The 27,193-nt window shown below is 42.1% G+C and overlaps 1 protein-coding gene across 35 annotated transcripts in view; it reads right to left on the bottom strand.

Annotated features, from left to right (window-relative positions):
* The window catches only part of Enox1 (ecto-NOX disulfide-thiol exchanger 1), a 565,516-nt gene that overhangs the window by 410,425 nt on the left and 127,898 nt on the right, over positions 1-27,193 (bottom strand). The gene's annotated exons all lie outside the window — the stretch shown is intronic.

Below are 27,193 nucleotides of genomic sequence, written 5' to 3'. Positions count from 1 at the left end.
CTCCGTTTTGTTCAGACTGATTTAGCAGCAACAGAAAACAGCAAGGAAACATGAAAGCCACGGTAATTTATCACAGTTATCATTTCCCCTGATAAGTATTTCTTTGTTTAAACAAGTGCCCATTATAGGAAACAAGACCACAATTGTAACAACAAACCCGGCTTCTTCCCAGGCTCCCTGCAAAAGAAACTGGGGGATGGGGATAGGGGGTTGTCAAAAGAACAAATAATGACATTTGTGCTCTTTTGAAAAAGATACATCGACAGTATGGTATTTTCCATTTTTTACTTTAAATATGGAAATATATATTCAGTTACTATATTTCTGCAATGTCCACATATAAGAAGTAAGAAAAAATGCTTAGAATTTTCAGTATCAGTAAAATATGTTGTATGTCAGGATTCTGGTGAACTTTGCCAGCTGCTTTTTGGTTGACACAACCAAAAATGGTAGGTGTGTGGGCGCAGGGGCAGGGGCAAATTGCTTTGCCTTGGAGCTGCCTTGGACCGTGCATATGCATACACACACTTGTGTGTGTCTCAACAGTAGCCAATAAAATCCTCACTCTGACGTCAATCCTAGGGACAGAAAGCAAGAGTTCCAAGAGCCAGAACACCTGAAGCTCCACCTGAAGAAGCCAACCAGTAAAGTCTTGGAAGTCATCTGGCCATGGATGGGCAGAGGGGCCCTGTCACAGGCCTGGACTTCTGGGTTAGCCCAGAGCCAGACCAGCAGGTTTCGGCGTCATCATTTAAGCATCCATGACTTCAGTTTTCCCATCACAACACTCTATGGCTTCTCTGAAACACTGGCTGACGATACCTTACACCTAGTGCTTCGGACCAGACTTGCTTTATGTTTGTTTTTCTCAGACTTAGGGAAACTGTGTGTGTATTTGTGTGTATGTGTGTGTACATATAAACATATATCCATATATAAATATACACAGATGAATAGATAAAGAGACTGAGAAACACACACATACAAATACACACACACACTTACCTTGTTTATAAATCCTGGATATTATTAAATATATGTTATATATTTTAACTAATACACCTGTCTTTGCCTAGAACTTATCACATTAGATTAAGGCTGAAATTCTCTACTTGGGGCATGATGTCAGCGTGAATTTGCTTGAATTTTTTGATTGATTGGAGGTAATCAGTCTATATCCTCTCTCTCTTTTCTGGAATTAAAATGTAATTACATCATTTCCTTGATCTCTCACGAATTCATGGCTCGGCTTCTTTAGCTGTCGTTACATATATATGAATATTTATTCCTAAATAAATAAAGCTGCTCAGTTCATATAACATTATTGTATGTATATGATTTCAGGGTTGACCACTTGGTATTGGATAACCAATCTGGAGATTCATCCCTGAGAAAAAAACTACTTCAATAAAAATTATCCTATATTTCATACTTGAGTTATTTAACAAACGTGAAGGGAATTATTCACATCCAAAAGAGATGTTCAAAATTTCCAGCTTGCTCTGCAAGAGTCCTTTGTAAAGCAGACTGGCCAACAGCAAACCAAAGCCTCGGGGGCAGATTGCCAAGCTGACAAGTCTGGAAGGAGCTCAGGGGAGGGGAGAGACCATCACTGGAGAAAAGCAGAGACATTGCCTTCAATCATTAGGGGAAAACTGCTGCTTGGGAAATAGGCAGCAAAAGAGAAAGAAAGAGCAAGCAGGCGTGTCAGGGATGCCAAGCAGAGGATGGGACAGTGAGTGATGGCTTGGACCAAGAATTCTGCCACCTTCCAACCTGAGAATTTGACCTGTCTCGTACATTGGACCAAGTGGAAGAGAGCCAATGACCACAAGGACCATATTGTATGCAGTTAGCTGTCGCCCTTCTAATGGTGCTGCTTAGGAAAGCCCAGTGAACACAGACAGTCCAGGTTCCTCATTCCTCACGGAATTCGAGCAATCATAACACACAGGCCTTACAAAGTTTATCCACAGTCAACTGCCCTCAGGACCAATTCTTTTCATTTATCTACTAATTCTATGAACTCTGAGTGAAATTATCTCACCTGTGATTAGAAATGAGCAAAGTAGGGTGAATCTTGCATATTTTGTCAGACTTGTCAACTAAGGATTAAAGACAAGAGGTATTGTGCGCAGACAATAATAAAAGAGCATTGGACAGCCAGAAACTATGGCTCTTAGAGAAGGAGACGTCAATGTCACATTCAGGTGCCTCTGCACCCAGGACTCAGGACCCAGTAGGAACGACTCTGTGGAACCTTGTATTGTCATATGTGGGTATGCATCTGTGTAAGGCTGAGGTATGGTAATGGCTGTTTTACCTTGTATTCTCAGCTGTGGGAATGGCTCTGTGTAAGGCTGTGTCACAGGTATGGTAATGGCTGTTTTACCTTGTATTCTCAGCTGTGGGAATGGCTCTGTGTAAGGCTGTAGTCTCGGCTATGGGAAGAGCTGTTTTACACTGTATTCTCAGATGTGGGAATGGCTCTGTGTAAGGCTGTACTCTCAGGTACTGACAGAACAGTAGGTGAGATTAGGACATGGACAGGTTGAGTCCCTCTGACTTTGGTGGGAAGCTACCAGGAGTTTTAGGACTGGCAGCATAGTAAATGCTTATAGGTTGTCTCTACATTATCTTAAGAGATTTTCAGATTGTTCCCTCTAGCCCACATGGTGACTCTAGCCATGTGCTATTAATCCAACCCAGTACCAGTGCATGCTGGAGAAGAGGTTTACCACTAAACTACATCCCTGGCCTTCATATTGCTTTCTCATTTCCTGTTTTTCCTACTCTTAGTCCCAGTTGTCCTCCAAATCTAGGGTAAAATAAATGTCCAATGTTCCCTTCATAAATGATCTGAGAATGACAGGACATTTCAATCACCTTTGTTCTCATAGATTTTGCAGGATTGAGAAAATAGGTTTAGCTTGAAATCCGAGCTTAGAAAAAAAAACGTTTTGGAGACTTGATAAGGGAGGAGACTATACCTATGCACACCTATACAACCACACACACCTACACACAGTGACACACACTATGGTGGTTTAAATAGGGATTGCCCCATAGATTCATGTGTTTGAATGCTTGGCCTTAGGGAGTGTCACTGGTAGAAGGTGTAGCCTTATTGGTGGCCTTGTTGAAGAAAGTACACCACTGTGGAGTCAGGACTTTGAGATCTTAAATGCTCAAACTATGTCCAGTGTAAAACACATCCAGTCCACTTCTGCTGTTCTTGGATCAAGATGTAGAACTCTCAGCTCCTTCTCCAACACTTTTGTCTGCCTGGATGCTGTCATACTTCCCACCATGATGATAAAGGACTAAACCTCTGAAACTGTGAGCTAGCCCCAATTAATTGTTTTCCTTTATAAGAGTTGCCTTGGTCATGGAGTCTCTTCACAGCAGTGAAACTCAAACCAAGACAGAAGTTTGTGCCAGGGACTGGGTATTGCAGTGATAGACCCGGCCATACATTTGTTTGGGGTGGGATGACACATGAGGTTTGATCTGGAATGACGCATTCCTTTAATCCACATCTTGAGGCATAGTAACCATGCTTATAAAGATCTATAATGAATAAAATTGAAATGTAGAGGAGTTTTAATCCAGCGACACCCTTGCTTTGTCCAAAGATGATCTGGCAGGAATATAGATACATCCTGGATTACTGGATGATCTGGCAGGAATGTAGACACACCCTTAGTACACACTTTAAATCCCTAACAATGAAGGTAAGGTTAGTTTGTAAAAGGAAGTAGCCACGTTTGAAAGTGAAGGGCAGGCAAAGTAATTAAAAAGAGAATGATTTGACAGAATAAGTCAGACATAAGATAGACCCAACTCACAGGAGACCAGCACAGGAAAGAGACGATACTTAAGGGCAGCAGGAGAGAGAAAAAGGTACATATGTGGTATGGTGTGGTGTGGTATGGTGTGGTGTGGTGTGGTGTGGTGTGGTGTGGTGTGGTGTGATGTGGTGTGGTGTGGTGTATGTGTATTTATGACAGTTTTACCAGGGCAGTTCTATGAAGACAAGTTACAGAGAGAACAAGCTAGACACAGTTAAAGACAAAACGAGCCAGAGAATGAGAAGCCAGAAGATTAGAACATATTGCCAAAGTTAGTGTGAGGCCAGACAGAGCAATGCCGTCAGAAGACTGATGAAGCCAGACTGAATCAGCCAGCATGGAAGATTAGATTATATGGAGGCTAGAAGCTTACAAGCCTAGGCCTAGGTGTATTTAGAACAGAGTGGTAACAGTTTGGTTATGGCTCTCATCTCATTACTACATCTGAAGAAATAAAAGAAACATTTACATATACAAAGAAAATCTTAGGTCAAGACGTGGTGATATACCTTTAATTCTATCACATAAGAGACAGAGGCATGCAGATTTCTGAGTTCAAGGCCAACCTGGTTTACAGAGCAAATTCCATGACAGCCAGGTTTAGGCAGTGAAGGAAACCATCAAAAACAGCAAGCTGGTCAAGATGTAATTGAACAAAGGGGCCAAGTTCCAGAGCCAGCAAGTAGCAGAACTTGGCAGCTTGTGATCTCACTTGAGATCCAAGAAATACCCTTTTGCAATTAAGTAAAGTTGCTGAGGCCAGATGGGTAGCAGGGATATCCATGCATGGAGGCCCAGGGAAGCCACTGCATGAAGCTATAAAGGTGATGTCTGGATTGCCTTGGAGATCTCAAGATGTTAGAGATGACAGAGCCATGGGATATCTGCCTAGGAGAGCTGCTAACAGGGAGTAGAAGCAGCCCAAGAAGTGTGTTGCAGTCAACAAAACTGAGAGGAGTTGGAGATTGGAAGAACAGTTTAACATCATAGAGATATAGAGTTTGGAGTTTGCCCAGCTCACTTTTGGTCTTGCTTTGGCCCAGCATTTCCTCAGTATGCTCCCTCTCCTACATCTTGGAACAGTAATATATATATGATATACCATGATATGTTGAAAGTACGTGATCTGCTTTTTGATTTTGATATTATAAGGGACTACGGTTAAGAGATTGCATCAATCTCAGATGAGACTTTGAACTTTAGAGTTTTAAACACTGTTCAGACTGTGATAGAACATAGGGATTTTTAAAGTTGGACTAAACACATTTTTGCATTATGTTATGGCTGTAAGCTTATGTGGGCCAGGAAGTGGAATATGGTGGTTTGAATAGGTATGAGCTCCATAGATTGATGTGTTTGAATGCTTGGCCATAGGGAGTGACACTATGATGATGTGTGGCTTTATAGGAGGAGGTGTGCTCTTATTAGAGGAAATATGTCTCCGTAGAGTCAAGACTTTGAGGTCTTAAATGCTTAAGCTACACCCAGCGTGAAACACATTCATTTCCTTCCCACTGCCTTTGGATCAAGATGTAGAACTCTCAGTTCCTTCTCCAGGAATATGTCTGCCACGACGCTTCCCACCATGATGATAATGGACTAATCCTCTGAAAGTGTAAGCCAGCCCCAGTTAAATGTTTTACTTTATGATAGCTGCTTTGGTCATGGTGTCTTTTCATTTTTTTTTCTTTCCATTTTTTATTAGGTATTTAGCTCATTTACATTTCCAATGCTATACCAAAAGTCCCCCATACCCACCCACCCCCACTCCCCTACCCACCCACTCCCCCTTTTTGGCCCTGGCGTTCCCCTGTTCTGGGGCATATAAAGTTTGTGTGTCCAATGGGCCTCTCTTTCCAGTGATGGCCGACTAGGCCATCTTTTGATACATATGCAGCTAGAGTCAAGAGCTCCGGGGTACTGGTTAGTTCATAATGTTGATCCACCTATAGGGTTGCAGATCCCTTTAGCTCCTTGGGTACTTTCTCTAGCTCCTCCATTGGGAGCCCTGTGATCCATCCATTAGCTGACTGTGGGCATCCACTTCTGTGTTTGCTAGGCCCCGGCATAGTCTCACAAGAGACAGCTACATCTGGGTCCTTTCGATAAAATCTTGCTAGTGTATGCAATGGTGTCAGCGTTTGGATGCTGATTATGGGGTGGATCCCTGGATAAGGCAGTCTCTACATGGTCCATCCTTTCATCTCAGCTCCAAACTTTGTCTCTGTAACTCCTTCCAAGGGTGTTTTGTTCCCACTTCTAAGGAGGGGCATAGTGTCCACACTTCAGTCTTCATTTTTCTTGAGTTTCATGTGTTTAGCAAATTGTATCTTATATCTTGGGTATCCTAGGTTTTGGGCTAATATCCACTTATCAGTGAGTACATATTGTGTGAGTTCCTTTGTGAATGTGTTACCTCACTCAGGATGATGCCCTCCAGGTCCATCCATTTGCCTAGGAATTTCATAAATTCATTCTTTTTAATAGCTGAGTAGTACTCCATTGTGTAGATGTACCACATTTTCTGTATCCATTCCTCTGTTGAGGGGCATCTGGGTTCTTTCCAGCTTCTGGCTATTATAAATAAGGCTGCTATGAACATAGTGGAGCATGTGTCCTTCTTACCAGTTGGGGCATCTTCTGGATATATGCCGAGGAGAGGTATTGCTGGATCCTCCGGTAGTACTATGTCCAATTTTCTGAGGAACCGCCAGACGGATTTCCAGAGTGGTTGTACAAGCCTGCAATCCCACCAACAATGGAGGAGTGTTCCTCTTTCTCCACATCCTCGCCAGCATCTGCTGTCACCTGAGTTTTTGATCTTAGCCATTCTGACTGGTGTGAGGTGGAATCTCAGGGTTGTTTTGATTTGCATTTTCCTGATGATTAAGGATGTTGAACATTTTTTCAGGTGATTCTCTGCCATTCGGTATTCCTCAGGTGAGAATTCTTTGTTCAGTTCTGAGCCCCATTTTTTAATGGGGTTATTTGATTTTCTGAAGTCCACCTTCTTGAGTTCTTTATATATGTTGGATATTAGTCCCCTATCTGATTTAGGATAGGTAAAGATCCTTTCCCAATCTGTTGGTGGTCTCTTTGTCTTATTGACGGTGTCTTTTGCCTTGCAGAAACTTTGGAGTTTCATTAGGTCCCATTTGTCAATTCTCGATCTTACAGCACAAGCCATTGCTGTTCTGTTCAGGAATTTTTCCCCTGTGCCCATATCTTCAAGGCTTTTCCCCACTTTCTCTTCTATAAGTTTCAGTGTCCCTGGTTTTATGTGAAGTTCTTTGATCCATTTAGATTTGACCTTAGTACAAGGAGATAAGTATGGATCGGTTCGCATTCTTCTACATGATAACAACCAGTTGTGCCAGCACCATTTGTTGAAAATGCTGTCTTTCTTCCACTGGATGGTTTTAGCTCCCTTGTCGAAGATCAAGTGACCATAGGTGTGTGGGTTCATTTCTGGGTCTTCAATTCTATTCCATTGGTCTACTTGTCTGTCTCTATACCAATACCATGCAGTTTTTACCACAATTGCTCTGTAGTAAAGCTTTAGGTCAGGCATGGTGATTCCACCAGAGGTTCTTTTATCCTTGAGAAGAGTTTTTGCTATCCTAGGTTTTTTGTTATTCCAGATGAATTTGCAAATTGCTCCTTCTAATTCGTTGAAGAATTGAGTTGGAATTTTGATGGGGATTGCATTGAATCTGTAGATTGCTTTTGGCAAGATAGTCATTTTTACAATATTGATCCTGCCAATCCATGAGCCTGGGAGATCTTTCCATCTTCTGAGATCTTCTTTAATTTCTTTCTTCAGAGACTTGAAGTTTTTATCATACAGATCTTTCACTTCCTTAGTTAGAGTCACACCGAGATATTTTCTATTATTTGTGACTATTGAGAAGGGTGTTGTTTCCCTAATTTCTTTCTCAGCCTGTTTATTCTTTGTGTAGAGAAAGGCCATTGACTTGCTTGAGTTAATTTTATATCCAGCTACTTCACCGAAGCTGTTTATCAGGTTTAGGAGTTCTCTGGTGGAATTTTTAGGGTCACTTATATATACTATCATATCATCTGCAAAAAGTGATATTTTGACTTCCTCCTTTCCAATTTGTATCCCCTTGATCTCCTTTTGTTGTGGAATTGCTCTGGCTAATACTTCAAGTACTATGTTGAAAAGGTAGGGAGAAAGTGGGCAGCCTTGTCTAGTCCCTGATTTTAGTGGGATTGCTTCCAGCTTCTCTCCATTTACTTTGATGTTGGCTACTGGTTTGCTGTAGATTGCTTTTATCATGTTTAGGTATGGGCCTTGAATTCCTGATCTTTCCAGAACTTTTATCATGAATGGGTGTTGGATCTTGTCAAATGCTTTTTCTGCATCCAACGAGATGATCATGTGGTTTTTGTCTTTGAGTTTGTTTATATAGTGGATTACATTGATGGATTTTCGTATATTAAACCATCCCTGCATTCCTGGAATAAAACCTACTTGGTCAGGATGGATGATTGATTTAATGTGTTCTTGGATTCGGTTAGCGAGAATTTTATTAAGGATTTTTGCATCGATATTCATAAGAGAAATTGGTCTGAAGTTCTCTATCTTTGTTGGATCTTTCTGTGGTTTAGGTATCAGAGGAATAGTGGCTTCATAAAATGAGTTGGGTAGAGTACTTTCTACTTCTATCTTGTGAAAAAGTTTGTGCAGAACTGGAATTAGATCTTCTTTGAAGGTCTGATAGAACTCTGCACTAAACCCGTCTGGTCCTGGGCTTTTTTTGGCTGGGAGACTATTTATAACTGCTTCTATTTCTTTAGGGGATATGGGACTTTTAGAAGGTCAACTTGATCCTGATTCAACTTTGGTACCTGGTATCTGTCCAGAAATTTGTCCATTTCGTCCAGGTTTTCCAGTTTTGTTGAGTATAGCCTTTTGTAGAAGGATCTGATGGTGTTTTGGATTTCTTCAGGATCTGTTGTTATGTCTCCCTTTTCAGTTCTGATTTTGTTAATTAGGATTTTGTCTCTGTGCCCTCTAGTGAGTCTAGCTAAGGGTTTATCTATCTTGTTGATTTTCTCAAAGAACCAACTCCTCGTTTGGTTAATTCTTTGAATAGTTCTTCTTGTTTCCACTTGGTTGATTTCACCCCTGAGTTTGATTATTTCCTGCCGTCTACTCCTCTTGGGTGAATTTGCTTCCTTTTTTTCTAGAGCTTTTAGATGTGTTGTCAAGCTGCTAGTATGTGCTCTCTCCCGTTTCTTCATGGAGGCACTCAGAGCTATGAGTTTCCCTCTTAGAAATGCTTTCATTGTGTCCCAAAGGTTTGGGTACGTTGTGGCTTCATTTTCATTAAACTCTAAAAAGTCTTTAATTTCTTTCTTAATTCCTTCCTTGACCAAGGTATCATTGAGAAGAGTGTTGTTCAGTTTCCACGTGAGTGTTGGCTTTCTGTTATTTTTTTTTTTGTTATTGAAGATCAGCCTTAGTGCATGGTGATCTGATAGGATACATGGGATAATTTCAATATTTTTGAATCTGTTGAGGCCTGTTTTGTGACCTATTATGTGGTCAATTTTGGAGAAGGTACCATGAGGTGCTGAGAAGAAGGTATATCCTTTTGTTTTAGGATAAAATGTTCTGTAGATATCTGTCAGATCCATTTGTTTCATCACTTCTGTTAGTTTCAGTGTGTCCCTGTTTAGTTTCTGTTTCCATGATCTGTCCATTGGTGAAAGTGGTGTGTTGAAGTCTCCCACTATTATTGTGTGAGGTGCAATGTGTGCTTTGAGCTTTACTAAAGTTTCTTTAATGAATGTGGCTGCCCTTATATTTGGAGCATAGATATTCAGAATTGAGAGTTCCTCTTGGAGGATTTTACCTTTGATGAGAACAAAGTGCCCCTCCTTGTCTTTTTTGATGACTTTGGGTTGGAAGTCAATCTTATCAGATATTAGGATGGCTACTCCAGCTTGTTTCTTCATACCATTTGCTTGGAAAATTGTTTTCCAGCCTTTTATTCTGAGGTAGTGTCTATCTTTTTCTCTGAGATGTGTCTCCTGTAAACAGCAAAATGTTGGGTCTTGTTTGTGTAGCCAGTTTGTTAGTCTATGTCTTTTTATTGGGGAGTTGAGACCATTGATGTTAAGAGATATTAAGGAAAAGTAATTGTTGCTTCCTGTTATTTTTGTTGTTAAAGTTGGCATTCTGTTCTTGTGGCTGTCTTCTTTTAGGTTTGTTGAGGGATTACCTTCTTGTTTTTTCTAGGGCATTGTTCCCGTTCTTGTATTGGTTTTTTTCTGTTATTAACCTTTGAAGGGCTGGATTCGTGGAGAGATACTGTGTGAATTTGGTTTTGTCGTGGAATACTTTGGTTTCTCCATCTATGGTAATTGAGAGTTTGGCTGGGTATAGTAGCCTGGGCTGGAATTTGTGTTCTCTTAGTGTCTGTATAACATCTGTCCAGGCTCTTCTGGCTTTCATAGTCTCTGGTGAAAAATCTGGTGTAATTCTGATAGGCTTGCCTTTGTATGTTACTTGACCTTTTTCCCTTACCGCTTTTAGTATTCTATCTTTATTTAGTGCATTTGTTGTTCTGATTATTATGTGTCGGGAGGAATTTCTTTTCTGGTCCAGTCTATTTGGAGTTCTGTAGGCTTCTTGTATGTTCATAGGCATCTCATTCTTTAGATTTGGGAAGTTTTCTTCAATAATTTTGTTGAAGATGTTTGCTGGACCTTTGAGTTGAAAATCTTCATTCTCATCCACTCCTATTATCCGTAGGTTTGGTCTTCTTATTGTGTCCTGGATTTCCTGGATATTTTGAGTTAGGATCTTTTTGCATTTTCCATTTTCTTTGATTGTTGTGCCGATGTTCTCTATGGAATCTTCTGCACCTGAGATTCTCTCTTCCATCTCTTGTATTCTGTTGCTGATGCTCAAATCTATGGTTCCAGATTTCTTTCCTAGGGTTTCTATCTCCAGTGTTGCCTCACTTTGAGTTTTCTTTATTGTTTCTACTTCCCTTTTTAGGTCTAGTATGGTTTTGTTCATTTCCATCACCTGTTTGTATGTTTTTTCCTCTTTTTCTGTAAGGACTTCTACCTGTTTGATTGTGTTTTCCTGTTTTTCTTTAAGGACTTGTAACTCTTTAGCAGTGTTCTCCTGTATTTCTTTAAGTGATTTATTAAAGTCCTTCTTGATGTCCTCTACCATCATCATGAGATATGCTTTTAAATCTAGGTCTAGGTTTTCGGGTGTGTTGGGGTGCCCTGGACTGGGCGAAGTGGGAGTGCTGGGTTCTGATGATGGTGAGTGGTCTTGGTTCCTGTTAGTAGGATTCCTACGTTTACCTTTCGCCATCTGGTAATCTCTGGAGTTAGTAGTTATAGTTGACTCTGTTTAGAGATTGTTCTTCTGGTGATTCTGTTACCGTCTCTCAGCAGACCTGGGAGGCAGATTCTCTCCTCTGAGTTTCAGTGCTCAGAGCACTCTCTGCTGGCAAGCTCTCTTACAGGGAAGGTGCGCAGATACCTTGTTTTTCGACCTCCTCCTGGTCGAAGAAGGCCCAAAACAGGGCCTCTCTCAGAAGCTGTGTTGCTTTGGCAGCTTCTGTGGTGCAGACTCTCACCTGTGCAGACTAAAATCCTAAGTTCCAGGGAGTCCTGGAACCAAGATGGCGACCGCTGCTGCTGAGGCTGAGGCTGCCTCCCAAGCTAGGCAGACACCTGTCCTCTGGTCCGGACGGTGGCTGGCTGTCTGCGGCCTGGCAAGGGTGCTGCCTCAGCGGCTCTGTGCTTCTGCCCGTCCCAGCAGCTGTCCGGTTCTCTGGCGCACCCTCTAACCTGTTCAGACTAATTTCCTAGGTCCCGCGGAGTCCCGGAACCCAGATGGCGACCGCTGCTGCTGAGGCTGAGGCCGCCTCCCAAGCCAGGCGGACACCTGTCCTCTGGTCCGGATGGTGGCCGGCTGTCTGCGGCCCGCCAAGGGTGCTGCCTCAGCGGCTCTGTGCTTCCGCCCGTCCCAGAAGCTGTCCGGTTCTCTGGTGCACCCTCTAACCTGTTCAGACTAATTTCCTAGGTCCCGCGGAGTCCCGGAACCCTCATGGTGTCTTTTCACAGCAATAAAACCTTAACTAAAACACACACACAACACACACACACACACACACACACACACACACACACACATACACACACTGTCATCTCATGCTGGGTTCTCACAAAAAGCCAAGGCAGCAGCAGGAATGACAAGAGCCAGAGTCAAGGGCAAGTGGCACTTAGAACCACCACCAGCCTGGGCTGCCTACTGATGTCAGAGCCTCCTTTGTTCCACTTTCCCTCTAAGGAAGATATGTAGACTAGAATTTTATTGCTGTAGACTCATTTTACAAAATAGGACTACATTTTATCCTCCTTCTAGATGGTCAGGAAATAATGATACGTCTTGTACATATGGGCTGGCTACTTCAGAAAGGGGGTAAGAATTAATTTCAAATCTATCACACAGTTTCAGGCTATTTCCCATGAGACTTCCTACTGGGCCACTGCACTGGAAGCCATCATTTCCATATTTATTGAAAATAGCATCTCAGCCAAAGTGGTACATTGTGTCCACACAGTGAGATATCACTCCAGGAAATGGAATTAACTCACACCGTCATCACTAGTGTCTGGGGTCTTTTAAAGAAAACTATAATATTTGACCCTTTAATTCACAGAGCTTCTTTAAATGCTTCGAGGTTTAGCAAAGACTGTAATTTAAGGAACTGGTTTCTAATTTAATAAACTTTCGTGCCAGCTAAACCCAAATGTTGATATCTGTGCAGTGAACAGCAAGTGGAAACAGAAACAAATGGTTGCAGTTGGTGTCCTCTTTTTAATGCATCTATCTCCCAGCAACATCACTGAGTCCTTATTTATTTATGGCTCTGTACTTTATCCTCCAAGGTTGTTGTACAATCTGTTTGCATACTATATATAACTTGTTCTGGAGGGGGAGGGATAGGTGGAGAGGTGAATCTATATTTAGAACCTGATGACTCAAGTTTAATAAAGGATGCTTTGCAGGTGAGACACATCCAAATAGCAGGCTTAAGAAGAAAAAAAATAAAAGCATCATTGATGTTAGTGACATCGTGTAATTAAGCCACGGAGAGCTCAGGCTCAAATTTGAAACTTTCTAACCATCTACAATTTTGTTTCTGGCTATTGTTCAAAACTTGAGAAACCAAATTTCCTTTCAAAATTTTGCATTGGTCTTAGAAAATGATACTAGTCCGAGATATCCAACATGTCAAAGTCAGGAGCACTGACTGGACAATCTGAGGTGGGACCAGCTCCATGTCTTTGGCATTGATGATCATCTCTTCCCTGCGGCCTTCACTGTAACCACGACAACCTGAGCCTTGCCTAGTACAGTTTCATGTTTTAATAGTACCCTCATGCCTTGGCCTGGTGGCATATGGACCCAGCACCATGAAGCCAGAGAGAACGGAGCTGAGAGTTTCAGGCCAACATGAACTATATAGATTGAGACTGTCTCAAAACCATAACCATGAAGCAAAACAAGCATACTGTATATTTTCAAGTGATTTATTTAGATTTTTTTCAATATACTTCCAAGTAAAAATGTCCTCTATTGTTAAATTTAACACGACTATCCCAAATTATATTCTGACCAAATTTAAATTAATATCTTTGTCTAAATTTATTACATTGGAGTATAGACCCTCTAAAAAGAGAATCTGGTTTTAATCCATGTAATAAAATTTATATTCTTTTCAAAGTTTAGAGTCTACTAAAGATATTATCTGAGGAAAATGAAAATGTCAGGTCAGTCATTGTCCTGGCTACTTCCATGCAATTCGGGGATGTTGCTTTTATTTTGTTGTTGTTTTCATATTTTAACATTTTAGAAGTGAAGAATGTTTAGAAACAGCATCTGCATTAAATATGGCTACATTCTCTTCCTTTCCCTAACACAGTTACTGCAACCAACGATTCACTGTAAATTAGACATGAGAAAATATACATTTTTTTCATGCCTACTATTTAACAGAGTCTCTTAGATTCTTGATACACAAAAGTCCTTCACTCACAGGCTCAGAGAACTGGGCCAATTCCTAGAGAGCCAGTTTTCAGGATGTCAAGTATTGAGTACAAATAGAATTGACTTTAACCGCGTGGTGCTTTATATAACCTGCAAGATGCAAATGTAGCCCTCTCCGATGGAACAAAGCCAGTGCCCCACCCACCTAGTCAATGAAAGCCTGTTGGTATCATGTATCCCTCTAGCTGCAGTACCAAGCATTGCTTGCTAAAACCTTGGAACCAGATGAGCACAGCTCTTAAGGACGCCAAGTGAGATATATTGTCACTAAAGATTTAGAGCCTTTAGTACTCACTGATTTAGAAAACATACAGACACATGAACAACCCACAGCAAAATGAACAATGTCACTAATCCTGCCTTGGCCAGAGACAGCAAATGAGTTACTCACTCCATTAGTATATAATTTGATTAAATAAAAATCATTTCTGTTATTATGCCTCCGCTAAATACCAGTTGATCAAATATTTAAGAAACACAGGTTTAGAAATTAAAAATAAAAATTGTTGGACCAGTCACCAGTAGAATTTAGACCCCAGTCTTCCCTGTCTACAAATGTGGCATTAGGGTCCTCGGAACTACTGGGTCCAGGTAGACGACCTGAAAAATCTTCCAGCAAATAAGAAATGAATAAACAAGCCCAAGCTTCATGACACCATGCTGCACACTTGAGGTCCAATTCACTAAGTACCTTCTCTAGCAAGAGCATGACTCCGACATGATACTGGAGAAGTAAGACATGGTCCCATCCTCAAAGACTGTGGGATTTCAGTCACATCTACTGTAGTTAGACGGATGGAGGGAACACAGAACAACAGAAAGACCTTTAAAAAGAAGTCCACTGGGCATCCTAGGGGACTTCAAATCGAAAGGAGCTTTCCAGTTTGACAAAGTCCAAAACTACACTAAAAACTTGCCAAGGCCATGCTGATCAGCGTCCGTGGTAACATGGACTGAGTATTTACTGCATGCCAGGCGCTCTGTGCGGTGCATGTCATTATCCAGACCAGAGTAGGGTCATTAGACATTATCCTGATTTTACAAAGGGAGACTTGCTCAAGGGTAGAGTGATGGCTCAGCAGTTACAGGGCACTTGTTGTTCTTGCAGAAGACCCAGCTTCAGTTTCCAGCACCCACATGGAGGCTCACAGGCATGAATCACTCCCGTTCCATGGGTTTTAAGATCCTCTCTGATCTCTGTGTGTACCAGGCATGCACGTGGTGCGCATATATACATACAGGCAAACACTCCTACACACAAAATAAAGTAAATATATCTAAATCAAAATTTTAGAGACTTGCTTAACAACTCCTCAAAAAGTATACGTGTGTGTGTGTATGACAATCATTAAATAATTAAACGTCTTTTTGAAAGATCATACGAATGGTTCTTTGTAAAGAATATTACTAGTCTCCTCCCAAAGCACACCCCACTCCACTCCCACCCCCACACACCTACAAGCACTAGTCCACTACCCTGAATATGCCCAGGTTGAATCATTAGCACTTGATGAGGCTGGCAGAAATACCTTCCTTATTGAGTCAGTCATTTGTTGATAAACAAGTACATTGATAAGGTGAGAAACAGGGAGAATTTAAACAAAAACATTTCCAACACATTACCCTTTAATCACTTATAAACTGAAGTAATTATTGGGGGAAAAGATGATATTTTTTTTAGAAAGGCAATTAAATTTTGCCAATGGGCATCACTGACACTAAGGTCACTGAGACATAAAAGATTTTCAATTAGAAGCAGAAGTCAGCAGCGGTGCCCAGAGATGGCCGCGACAGATCACAGTCCAATTTGCCTCCCTATTTTCGGGGAAGAAAACATAGGTATAATTTCCCCAAGATTCTGAGGGGATTGGATTCCTTTGCTTAATTAACTACTCATCCGAGATACTGTCTAAAAAATGCTGACCCTACAGCTACGTGCAGATGATTCGCTCTGGCTTCCACAACTCTGCTTATTGGAATATCCATTTTCCTGTCTAACAGAGGCCAGAGTTAGAATTCATACATGTGCCAGATATTCTCCTTTATATATAGCTGTGTTTGTCTAAAAAGACGCGTGTATGTGATCACACAGAGTCTAAGAAGAAGAAAATTACAGTAAGATAGAAGAGGAGGAAGAACTCACTTCACAACCTTTCATAGTAAAAGATTAGAATCCCGTGATGTTCGAAAGCATCTTCCCTCAACACTATGGGAGCTTCTTCATTGCATGACAAGGTTCTTATGGCCAAGGGTTCGATTCTGAACCTCCTCTCTCATGGGCTAATGTGGACTGGGATGGGCAGGTATTCTCTGTATCCTTGCTGCCTACTCTCTGTGAGTGTACTCAGAGACCTTGACAATGACCATGATCAACTTAAGTACCACAGACCCAGCATGGCACCCTACCTACAGAAGGCAGATGCCCATTCAATGTGAGTAGAACCAAACAGAAATAGAGTCAAACAGGATCCAGTGACTACCATGAACAAGAAGCTGGAATAATAATGAGATAGTTTCCAATATTCTTTTCTTTTGGAATAGCCAATATTTCAAATGTTTTGGCATAAAGCATTATTTAACAAGTAGGAAATATTTAGCTCAACATCTACTAGGTTAAATTATTTGACTTTTTGTATATAGTATGAAGACGCTTTACGTATATACATATACACACACATCTAAACAAACACAAATCGATTGTATTGGTGTATGCATGTGTAAATAAGCAAATGTTTATGGGTAGACACATAGGACAAGAGTTAGCATGATGATATGATGCAGCAAATGGCAGTCGCCCATGGGAAATGGGCACCTTCTATCCGTCCTCTGTCAATCTATCTATGGAAACACGTTAACCAGGTTACTTTTATCTTCACCGCTTCGGCCATGTCTGCCTTGATATTCAGAGTACTGCAGCCTCTTGGTTTAGAGGTCACAGACCTTCTTTTTAAAGAATCTAACTTCTCTTCCTTCCTCTTGCTGTGCCTGCTCTTCCCCACTGCAAAGCTTTAAAGCCACACGTCAGATCGAGAAACCTCTCTCCTACTTTTCATTGGAGAGATTGATTAAAGTGATAAAAATAGAATCCCAGTCTGTCACAGATCTTTTAGTCATCTTAATTAATTGTAATTGGTTTTTAAAAATTCAGATCCTGATTTCCCAGAAAGCTGAGATCATCACACACACACACACACACACACACACACACACACACACACACACACGCATGCACGTGCACACATGCTGTCATTATTTCTCGGTGAAAACACTTGTACAGAGAAGTCACCAGCCATTCTTCCCTGTGGTTGTTCATAGTTTCAACTCTGATTAGTATGGATGTAGTTGGTAAATAATTGAATTAATTTTATATGAGTGACATATTTTAAATTCTGCAAAGCATTTTACTGTGGGAATTCAAAGCAGCCCTTGCTTTTCCCCAGATAGCTCTGTGCACGCCTACAGTAATAAGTTGGAGCAGATTCTTGACTTTCCCATTAGCATCTAACAATTGATGAGCTTTTGATAGCCATGGGATGATTTTTAAATGATGATTTTAATTCCCCAATGCACCTAGATAACTAGAAAAATAATAGACAATAAATGAGTGCTTTAGAAAAGGAATTTAACTAAGAATTTAAAGCTTCACCCAAGCTGAAAGTAATCAAAAAAATCTTATAATGGTCCTGAACTGAATTCAATATTCTTTTTACATTATTAAAGGAATACATCAGCCTCAAATAACTTATTTCATGCCGGATGCACAACTACTCCATGATGTAGTAATCATTATCTACAATTTATAGATGAGAAAGCTGATATTCAGATATTTCAGCTGAATCGTTTGCTGCACTAAGAATTGGGAGAGCTGCTGTTCAATATAAACCCAGCTGCACGTAAAGCCATGTTCACAGAACCAAACCAGCTCCTGATGGAATATGGGTCCTCAAACTTTTGTATGAGTTTCAGCCCAAAAAATAAACTCTGAGCTTAACTGTCTTATGGATTATTCAATTCATTTGGGACCAGTTTATTACAGTCTCCTCACCGTGTAGTCAGAAATGGCCTTTTCTTTTTAATGGTGACTATTTAAAAAGGCAGTTCATTTCAAGACTTAATTGAAGAATCAAATGTAAAGGAATTTGCACACCAAATAATAATTTTTCTATTAAGGGTTTTCTTGGAACATTACCATGGAAATCAAAGGAAAGGTTACGTTTTCATAAACAAAAATCTTCACATAACACCAATCAGTATCCTCCATTGTCAGAGCACAGAACTCTTGTTTACATTTGCTCTCATATGATGAGAGACAATAACGTGCCCTTCACACATTCCATGGAAATAACTTTCCATTAAAATGACATTTAATTGCCAATTCTTTGGAAGTTCTGAGTGCTATAGAAACTGGTTTTTGTTTAAACAAGTTTGATTGGATCCTAATCCCAAATTATTAAGCTGAATTCTAAATGAAGAGAAGGATTTTTTTCTTTCTTTCTCAGTGTCTTAGTGTTTTACTGCTGTGAACAGACACCATGACCAAGGCAACTCTTTTTTTTTTTTTCCAAGACAGGGTTTCTCTTTGTATCCCTGGCTGTCCTGGAACTCACTCTGTAGACCAGGCTGGCCTCAAACTCAGAAATCTGCCTGCCTCTGCCTCCCAAGTGCTGGGATTAAAGGCATGCGCCACCACTGCCCAGCAAGGCAACTCTTATAAAGGATAATATATAATTGGGGATGGCTTACAGGTTCAGAGGTTCAGTCCATTATCATCAAGGTGGGAGCATGGCAGCATCCAGGCAGGCATGGTGTAGGATTAGCTGAGAGTTCTATCTCTTCATCTGAAGGCAGCTAAGAGAAGACTGGCTTCCAGGCAGCTAGGATGAGGGTTTTAAAGACCAAGCCCACAGTGGCACACCTACTCCAACATGGCCACACCTATCCCAACAAGGTGAGCCTTCCAAATAGTGCCACTCCCTGGGCTAGGCACACTTAAATCACCACACTCAGTGTTCAGATTTTATCAACTCATTGGTACAACTCTATATTAAAAAAATAGTTTGATGATAATTATTAGAAATATAGCTAATTGTGTATTAGTTTCTATTGGGAAGCCATTCTCATTTTGCAAAATTATTTGTCCCAGGGGACCATTTCAAGAATGTTTATAAGTTAAAAAAAAAACAAAAACAAAAACCAAAACACATAAAGGTAGCGGTCCTATCTTCCTCTAGGCAAGGTCTCTTGGCTGGATACTTCTCGGGAGTAAATGCTGGTGTTTGCCAGCCCCTTTTTATATGACTGGTGATTTCCTAAAGGCTGTTTTGCTATCTTCAGCTGTGACGCAGATCTACCCAGTCTGGACCACTGCATCCTACCACAGTAGAGCTAGGAAACAAAGGGACCAACAAAAGTTCAGAAGCTCGTACTGCCTATTGTCCCAGAACAGTAGCATCCTTTGTGTTTGGTCCAGGCGTTCTGTGACTCATATCATGACATGTGACGCTGTGGACTTGTTGACTTACAGGCTTGTTAACCTACAGCTAGGGTTTCATTGCTATGAAGAGACACCATGACTATGGCTACATTTATAAAGGAAAGCATTTAATTGGTGCTGACTTACAGTGCAGAAATGTAGTCTGTTAGCGTCATGGTGGGAAGCATGACAGCACACAGGCAAGTATGGTGCTGGAGGAGTAGCTTAGAATTCTACATCTGGATTGGCTGGCAGCAGGAAGAGAGAGTAAGCCACTGTGGTCTGTCTTTAGCTTCTGAAACCCTCCAGGCTACACCTGCTCAAATAAGGTCATACCTCCTAAATAGTGCAACTCGCCCATGATGGGCCTCCGGGGACCATTTTCATTCAAACCACCAAAGACAAGGTAATATCCCAAACTGACACCAACAGACACACCAATAACATACTACTTACAAAATTATCTGGAAGTACTAAGTTCATTGTGAGGTTTTTAACAGTATATCTGCCATTTATGCCTAAGTAACTACTACAAACACATTTGAGTGCAGCATCATTATTCAATAAATGTCTTGACAGTAGAACTTGATGATAAGACCCTATTGCTAAAAATTCTAAACAGTTTGGTTATATATCGTGGAGAAATCAAGCTGTAGCTGAGCTGGAAGCTCCCTCCATGTTGGCTAGACTTCATCATTCCAGAAGGTGCTATGCATGTTACTGGGAAAAACAAGTAAGTCATACATAGTCTGACTCAACTCTGAACCCTATTAGTGACAATAAATGATCTATCAGACAAGATGTGACTTCTAGGGTCATAGTGGCACAGCGGTTATGGGGACAACAAACCTTCATCCTATTGGATTTGAGACCCATTCCACAGGAGGTATCTCATGATTGGTTCTGCAAACCTGGTCAGCAGCCCTTGAATGGGGAAGTCACAGGCTCCAGGAATAAATAAATCTACTACTATTGTTTTGCTAAACATCATTTGTTATCGAAATATCATATCTACACCAATAGATTAGCATTGCCTCCACAAAAGAAACATAATACTATAGCATTAGGTAGCTAATACAAGGACTTATAACTGACCAAAGTGCCAAGAACAAGATGGTGGAATGCTGGGCCCAACAAGGATGACATGTCCTCAAAGGTTCTGGGAGTATCTCAGCCGAAAGGTGGGAAGAATGAGAGATGGAGAGGGTAAGAGGAAATGTTAACAAAACAATGGTTTCTGAATAGGACATAGCCATCATACTCACGAATTAACTGGAGCTGTGGTTATTTGCACAAGATTTGCACAAAACTGTGCCTGTCGGTATTCCATCATGGATGAGGGAGGGGGCCCATGAGGCCCCACCTTACCTGGAGGGACTGCTGGCAATGCCTGTTGGGGGAAGGGTGCCATTTCCTTCAGTGGTATAACAGATTGCCTTTGCTGTACTGAATAACACTCATGCAAGTACCTAATTAAACTCAGAGGGCCACAGATGGAAAAAGACATCAAACGATGAGAGGGTCTCACGAAGGAGAATAGCAATGGGAGGAGGGAAACATCAGTTGGCATGAGCCAAGTTATATGAATGTAGGAAACTATCAAACAGCTTTTAAAATGAGAGAAAAGTCAAAAAAAGGAAAAGTAGAAATGGTATTGCCTGGAGACCCTATGCCCCCAAAATAAGCACAGTTGGATTATTAAGGTCCTGGTCTATACACCAAAACCAAGCTGCCCTTCCTACATCCTGACGGATTACATGCTTTCATGGGCTGACCTGAGAAATTCCTGCAATCAGTCAGTCTCTCTGGGAAGCTGTGCAGAGATGACTTCCTACCTCAATCATGCTGTCCAGTCCCAGCTCAGAGTGATCAAAGTCAGAAGGTCTCAGGGCTCTGAGGTTATGATGTTTGCTTCCCTCTTCACCCCATTTATTCTGAGTACTTATAACTAACAGGGCAGTTCTCAGTGCTCAGTTGATCCTTTCTCATGCGAGAGATACAGACAACCACTGTTTAGATTCCCTATTCACGGAGGAGTATTGGGGGCGGGGGGAGGCAGGGTTGCTCTTGATATATTGAAGTGTCTGACCCAGGCCAAGGCCTAGAAAACTAGTTCAGGACTTCTCTCTATGTCACAGGACAGAAGTCTAATAAAACCTTAGCAGGGTGTACACTACAGAGGGTCACCCAAGTCAGTCTTTCAGAGGGAATGGCCCTGGGCTGGATGGTTCAGTGGCTACTCCCCTCCCAGAACCTCCCAGCTAAAGGCATCTTCTACATCTCCAGGCTCTGGGGACAAGTGGTTATCCCTGATCATAGTGGGGTCTGTTCAGAGTTCTGAGGATCCCTGAGGTAGAAACCATGAAGCCCTAACAACATACACATGTGCATAAAAATTGAGGCTCTGCTCTTTAAAAATGATGCCGACCCTCTCAGAGGTTCCCCTGGCTACTGACTGATTTTCCCTACGAGGAGCAGAGTGGCACCATGAATAGAGAGCAAGATCAAGAGCCAGGATGCCTGGAGGTTTTAATCTCGGCCCAGTTGTTCCCTAGGTGCTCACCTGTGTCATAGTTCCATCGTCTACAAAATGAGAACAAAATAGTACCTCTAATTACAAATCGAATGTAAATACTGCCTTACACGAAATTCCGCAGACAGGGTTAAACAAACACACAGTATCTCTCAAGGCCATTTTATCACTACAGATGCCACTGACTCCTTCTTTGGACACAGAGGCCACTGTTGTCATTTTGTTGAACAAGCTGGGCTCCATGTCCAGCCATATATTACCAAAACCTAGGCCCATTTTGCCATTAGGAACAAAATCTTCAAGAGGAATGCCACAAGATTCATAATTAGTTCTCACTGAGTGGATATTAGCTTGGAAAGACTCTCTCCTACAACAAATAAATATCCTTTAAGAGGCCATAGTTTGAGCACACTTACACTGGTTTTTGTTGTGGTGGTGGTGGGTTTTTGGTTGTTGTTGTTGTTGTTATTGTTTTCATTCTTCCGTGTGGAAGAAGAATGCTACACACACATTCACACAAAGTGACCAGAATCTTACCCCTGGAGTTTACATGATACCTGACATGGCAAGAAAAAAACTTAGTAGATGTGGTTAAGGCTAAAGACCTTGGAGATTACCCAAGTTTACCCACCAAAACTCAATCTAATCCCCTAGTTCCTGAAAACAGAGACCTGTTTGGGTGACCAGAGACTCATGTGAAAGACCCGACCAACGACTGCTGACCTTGAAGAAGTATGAGTACCACAAACTAAAGAATGTGAGTGGCCTCCACCATTTGGAGAACAGATTCTTTCCCTCAGAGTCTCTGCGAAGAAATGTGGCACCATGGACACTTATATTTCGACGTGTGTTTGACTTGACCTTTAGAGAATATACAGAAAATAAGAGTGTGTTGTTCAAACCTGTGAGGCTATCCTGACTGTTGTAACAACACCGGAAAAGAAGTGCAGCCTCTGTTATGGTTGACTGTGGAATGGTCCTCTACATGACTTGGTCCTCAGTGGGTGGCATGGCTTAGGGAAGTTATGGAAACTTTAGGAGATAGGTCACTGCTGGGGTGAGCCTGAGCCTTATAGTTCAGCCTTAGTTCTACAGACTTCATTTTTTCCTGACCCCTCAAGATGTATACCAGGTACCTCACACTCCCTGCTATGACGGAATGAATGTGCTTCTCAAACTGTGAGCCAAAATAAATCCTTCCACCCTTAAGTTGTTTCTCCTGAGGTTATTTTGTCATAGCAGGGAGGATAACTAATAGTCTCCTTTGATTCTCCCAGTAGAGAAAGATCCCAATGCTAGGTACTATACTAAAGGATGAAGTAACAAGAAAACATGAATTTGCTCATTCGTTCATTCATTCATTCATTCATTCACACATTCATCCACTCACACAGTGGGTCTTTTTTGAGTACCACTCAAAGGCCAGATACTGTTGACATGCTCCACAAAGCCACAACCCATCAGAGAGTCGCAGTTGGTCTTCAGTCCCACAGGAACTCACAGTCCAGACGAAGGAAACAGACACTGAACAAACCATCGGGAAATTAATTCCTGACCGAGATCAGTACCATGAAGAAAATAAAACAGGGCCATGAGGTAGAAAACACCAAGGCAAGAGTTCAGGAGACTTAATTCCCAGACTGGGTGGGTCTAAGGCTTCCCAGGAAGTGACACTTGAGCTAATATCTGATAGGTGTAAGGAGCCAGACAGGCAAAGCTCCAGGACAGTTTCTAAGCCACCACCCCACCAATGGCCTGGCCTTCCTAAGAATGTACAAAAGAAACAAGATGTACCAGGCTTGAACGTTGATATCACTTCTGGCTGCAAGGATAAGTACGTTGTGTACTGCTACTCCCATTTTCCTGTCCGGACTGGATTCTTTACAAACACTACTTTTAAGGCTTTACTTTTTAATATATTTTATGAACAGTGTAGAGGCAGCGCTGTCCCAGAGCCCCTGGCCATCATTCTCAGCAGGACCGCTCTTCTCCTTAGTTGCATATGGATGGAGTCGGAGTCCCTGCAAAGGCTCCTAGCCTTTCCCGTGATGAATCTCCCCGTGCCGTGACACTAATGGGTGATATGGGTGATAGGATCGCATCTGCTGCTCAGGTTCACACTCAGAACTCTATTGTCTCTATGGGCCTCAGCTGGCTCCACTTCACATTGAATCCTGATAACCAAAACAGACCCAAGTTTGCAAGTGGCAAGTCAGGGCATAGAGTCCTATCTCCTGTCATATCGCATAGGACTGCGGTCTGATAAGTGATCACAAGTGCAGAAAAGAGGCCAGTCCATTTTGATTTACTGAGCAGCGCTTTGGTCCAACATGTATGGTAAGATAGTGGAAACAGCTTCCATTTAGTAGAAGATTATAGCATGAGCCTCTACAGCTCCTCACAGTTTCTCCTTTCACGGGTTCTTTATGCAAGAGAGAGACTCCTCAGGTTGACTCCCTGACCCCCATATTCCTAGACCTGTCAGGACAGCCTAGCACAGTGCAGTCGCCATCTTCTGTCTGTCGAAGGCTCCCTGCACATTCACCACCCTGCAAAGAAGCACTCTGAGCTGAGGTGAACCAGTGCATGCCAGCCCTTAAGCCCCCCTTCCCATCCCTGCTGTTTCCTACATTAACGCAATGAACTTCCCGGCATATTGAATCGATACTGAGCCGGAATGCTTCCGTGCTGAGTGCATGGCGTTGATGCTTTGAGCAGGGAGAACTTATTGCCTCTGAGGTCTTAGAGCCAGGGTATCTGGATTTGATTCCTGGCTCCTCTATATAATAACTATATGACCTTGAAGAAGACACCTGTCGGACTGGAGATCAATTCTTTTTTCCCTATAAATTGAGGTCAACAGTAACAAGCATTCTTCCTGCCTCAAAGGGTTCTCACATTTACACAATGAGGAACACTTTGTAAACTACAGAGCACAGTGTGAACTGAAAACCACCACCCTGTCTGTGTTATGGTGTTCACGTGTCCTGCGACTCCAGTTGGATTCTTGGACCACCACCCACAGATTGGCATCAGGTCCTGGCCCTCCTCCCCAGCTCGCCCACCAATGCCCTCTATTTCACAGGCCTAGGCCAATGAGCCACATACAAGCTGCATCAGTACAGCCACAACATTCTCTGGCGAATAATGCCCTCCAGGACACCGACCTCAGGGACCAGCCACCACAAAACCCAGTTCCACCCTTGGCCCTTGCTTTTCCACCAAAACAGCTCATGGGTACTGCTGATAAGTTCTTTATGGGAATCAACCTTCATTGTTTGTAAAGGGTCAAATAATAATATTTTTAGCATTCCAGGCCACAAATTTTTCTGCAGCATACTCTTTTTATGAACAACTCTTAAAAAAATATTTTTATAATCTCCTAGCTCTAGAGCTGGGGGAAGTGGCACACACCTTTAATCCCAGCACTCAGGAGGCAGAGGCAAGCAGATCTCTGAATTCTAGGCTAGCCTAGTCTACAGAGTGATAGCTAGGCCTACACAAAGAAACCCTGTCTCCAAAACAAATGAACAAACAACAACAACAACAACGTTTCCTAGCCCTTAAGCCTTAAAGAAGTGGCTGGATATTTCCTAGAGCCTCAAAGTCTGCCCAGCCCTATTTCATGTGTGATTGGGGGGGGGGGGTGTTTATTGTTGGCTGTGGCATAAATGGGTGCTAATTAGGGCAAATGAGGCATCAGGACCCACTGATTGCTTGTCATCCAGACTCTGTGATTCAGTTCAGCCTCCAGGAGAGTGCCTCGCTTCTGGCATTCTGCCAGACACCCCAACACATCCCCATCGATCAAACATCTTTGTTAATACTAAGCCATGGGAGTGATCAGAATATGTCCACAAATAAAAAAAAAATAAAAAAAGCAGGCTCAAGGTTCTGGGACTCAGGGTCTGACTTTCATACCCCTAAACTGTCTACGACAAAAGGGTACCATGCTCTCAGCACCCTGGATCTCGGAGGTTGGAGTTACCCACCATCCTACCAGGCAGGAAAGAAATGCACCTCTGGGCCAATCACAATAGCATTACATTTATTGGCTACTATTTTGGCTGATTTTGTTTTTGTAAAGAAGAGGTGAGGTGACAGGAGAAAGGGATACCAAGAGAAGAGAGGTCGGAGGAAGGGAACATGCCAAGGGAAAGAGTAGGAAGAGAAACCATTGCAGAACAGTTTGTCTAAATGTTGTTATCTCATAATTAGGTTATTTTCACTCAGTACTTAACATTAAATTCATCCCAAACTGTCCTATAATTCTAAAGCAGGATTCCATATCTTTCTCAGTTTCTAAACAAGTACAGGGGCTCTCTCTTTTGATCTTTTCCTTTACCAGCAGGATACTTAACTTTGACGTGTCTTGACTGTCAAGCATCCTCTAGGTCAAGGCCTGTAGAATACCTCGTCGTTGATAAGCCTCCCGAGCCCACAAATGAATGAGAAAAATGAAGACATCTTGCTGCCCATGGTTCATTATCTCTGCTCTATACTCATTCACAGGATGAAGAGAGGCATGAATTCAGGACCCTTGCCCTTTACCAGCCTGCATGACTACAGAAGTTCTCCTCTATATTGAGTCATTGCCCACGGGGTAACTGAATTTAGCTCATCCCATGCACCCACTAGTAGTTGGTTCACACAGAGACAAAGTTCAGGATCATATAGTGGTAGTGATACTGCCACCAACAGAATGTGCCAGCTGAGAGCCTTGGTTCATTACCACTTAAAGAGTGGTGATTTTGAGAGAAGGAGGAGGTAACTTAGAGATACAGAGTGGGAAGTCTTCCGGCAGATAAGGAAGCCAAAGGTAACTAAGTCATGAAGACATTGTGTCAGAGAGAAGATACTTACAACTTCTGTCCTAGGATGCCAGAACCGACTGGTACCAGTGAGGGTGAGCCTCTGTACCTTTCAGACAAAGTGACCCCAGGGTCTGAAATGACTCGACTTCTATCCTTGATGGGAAGGTCTTGGGAGACCTTACTGTGAACTGATGGAAGAGGCAAGAAGTTGGGAAGCCGGCATCCAGTGATAAGGTTCTGATGACCAGAAAAAGGAAGGAAAGAATTGGGGGGTTGGTTGAAGATGTCTAGGGAAGAGAAAAATCTGAAGTCGACTTGGAGATGCATGGCAGATCCTCAAAACAGACTGGAAGGGGGCGGAGAAAAGGTCACTGCAGAACCAAGGATGACTGGAGCTCCCTGCCTGGGGAA

The sequence above is a fragment of the Mus musculus genome, chromosome 14 (assembly GCF_000001635.26).
Source record: "Mus musculus strain C57BL/6J chromosome 14, GRCm38.p6 C57BL/6J".
Classification (NCBI taxonomy): domain Eukaryota; kingdom Metazoa; phylum Chordata; class Mammalia; order Rodentia; family Muridae; genus Mus; species Mus musculus.
Note: the sequence above shows the minus strand (reverse complement) of the source record. Positions and strands in the feature narration are given on the sequence as shown.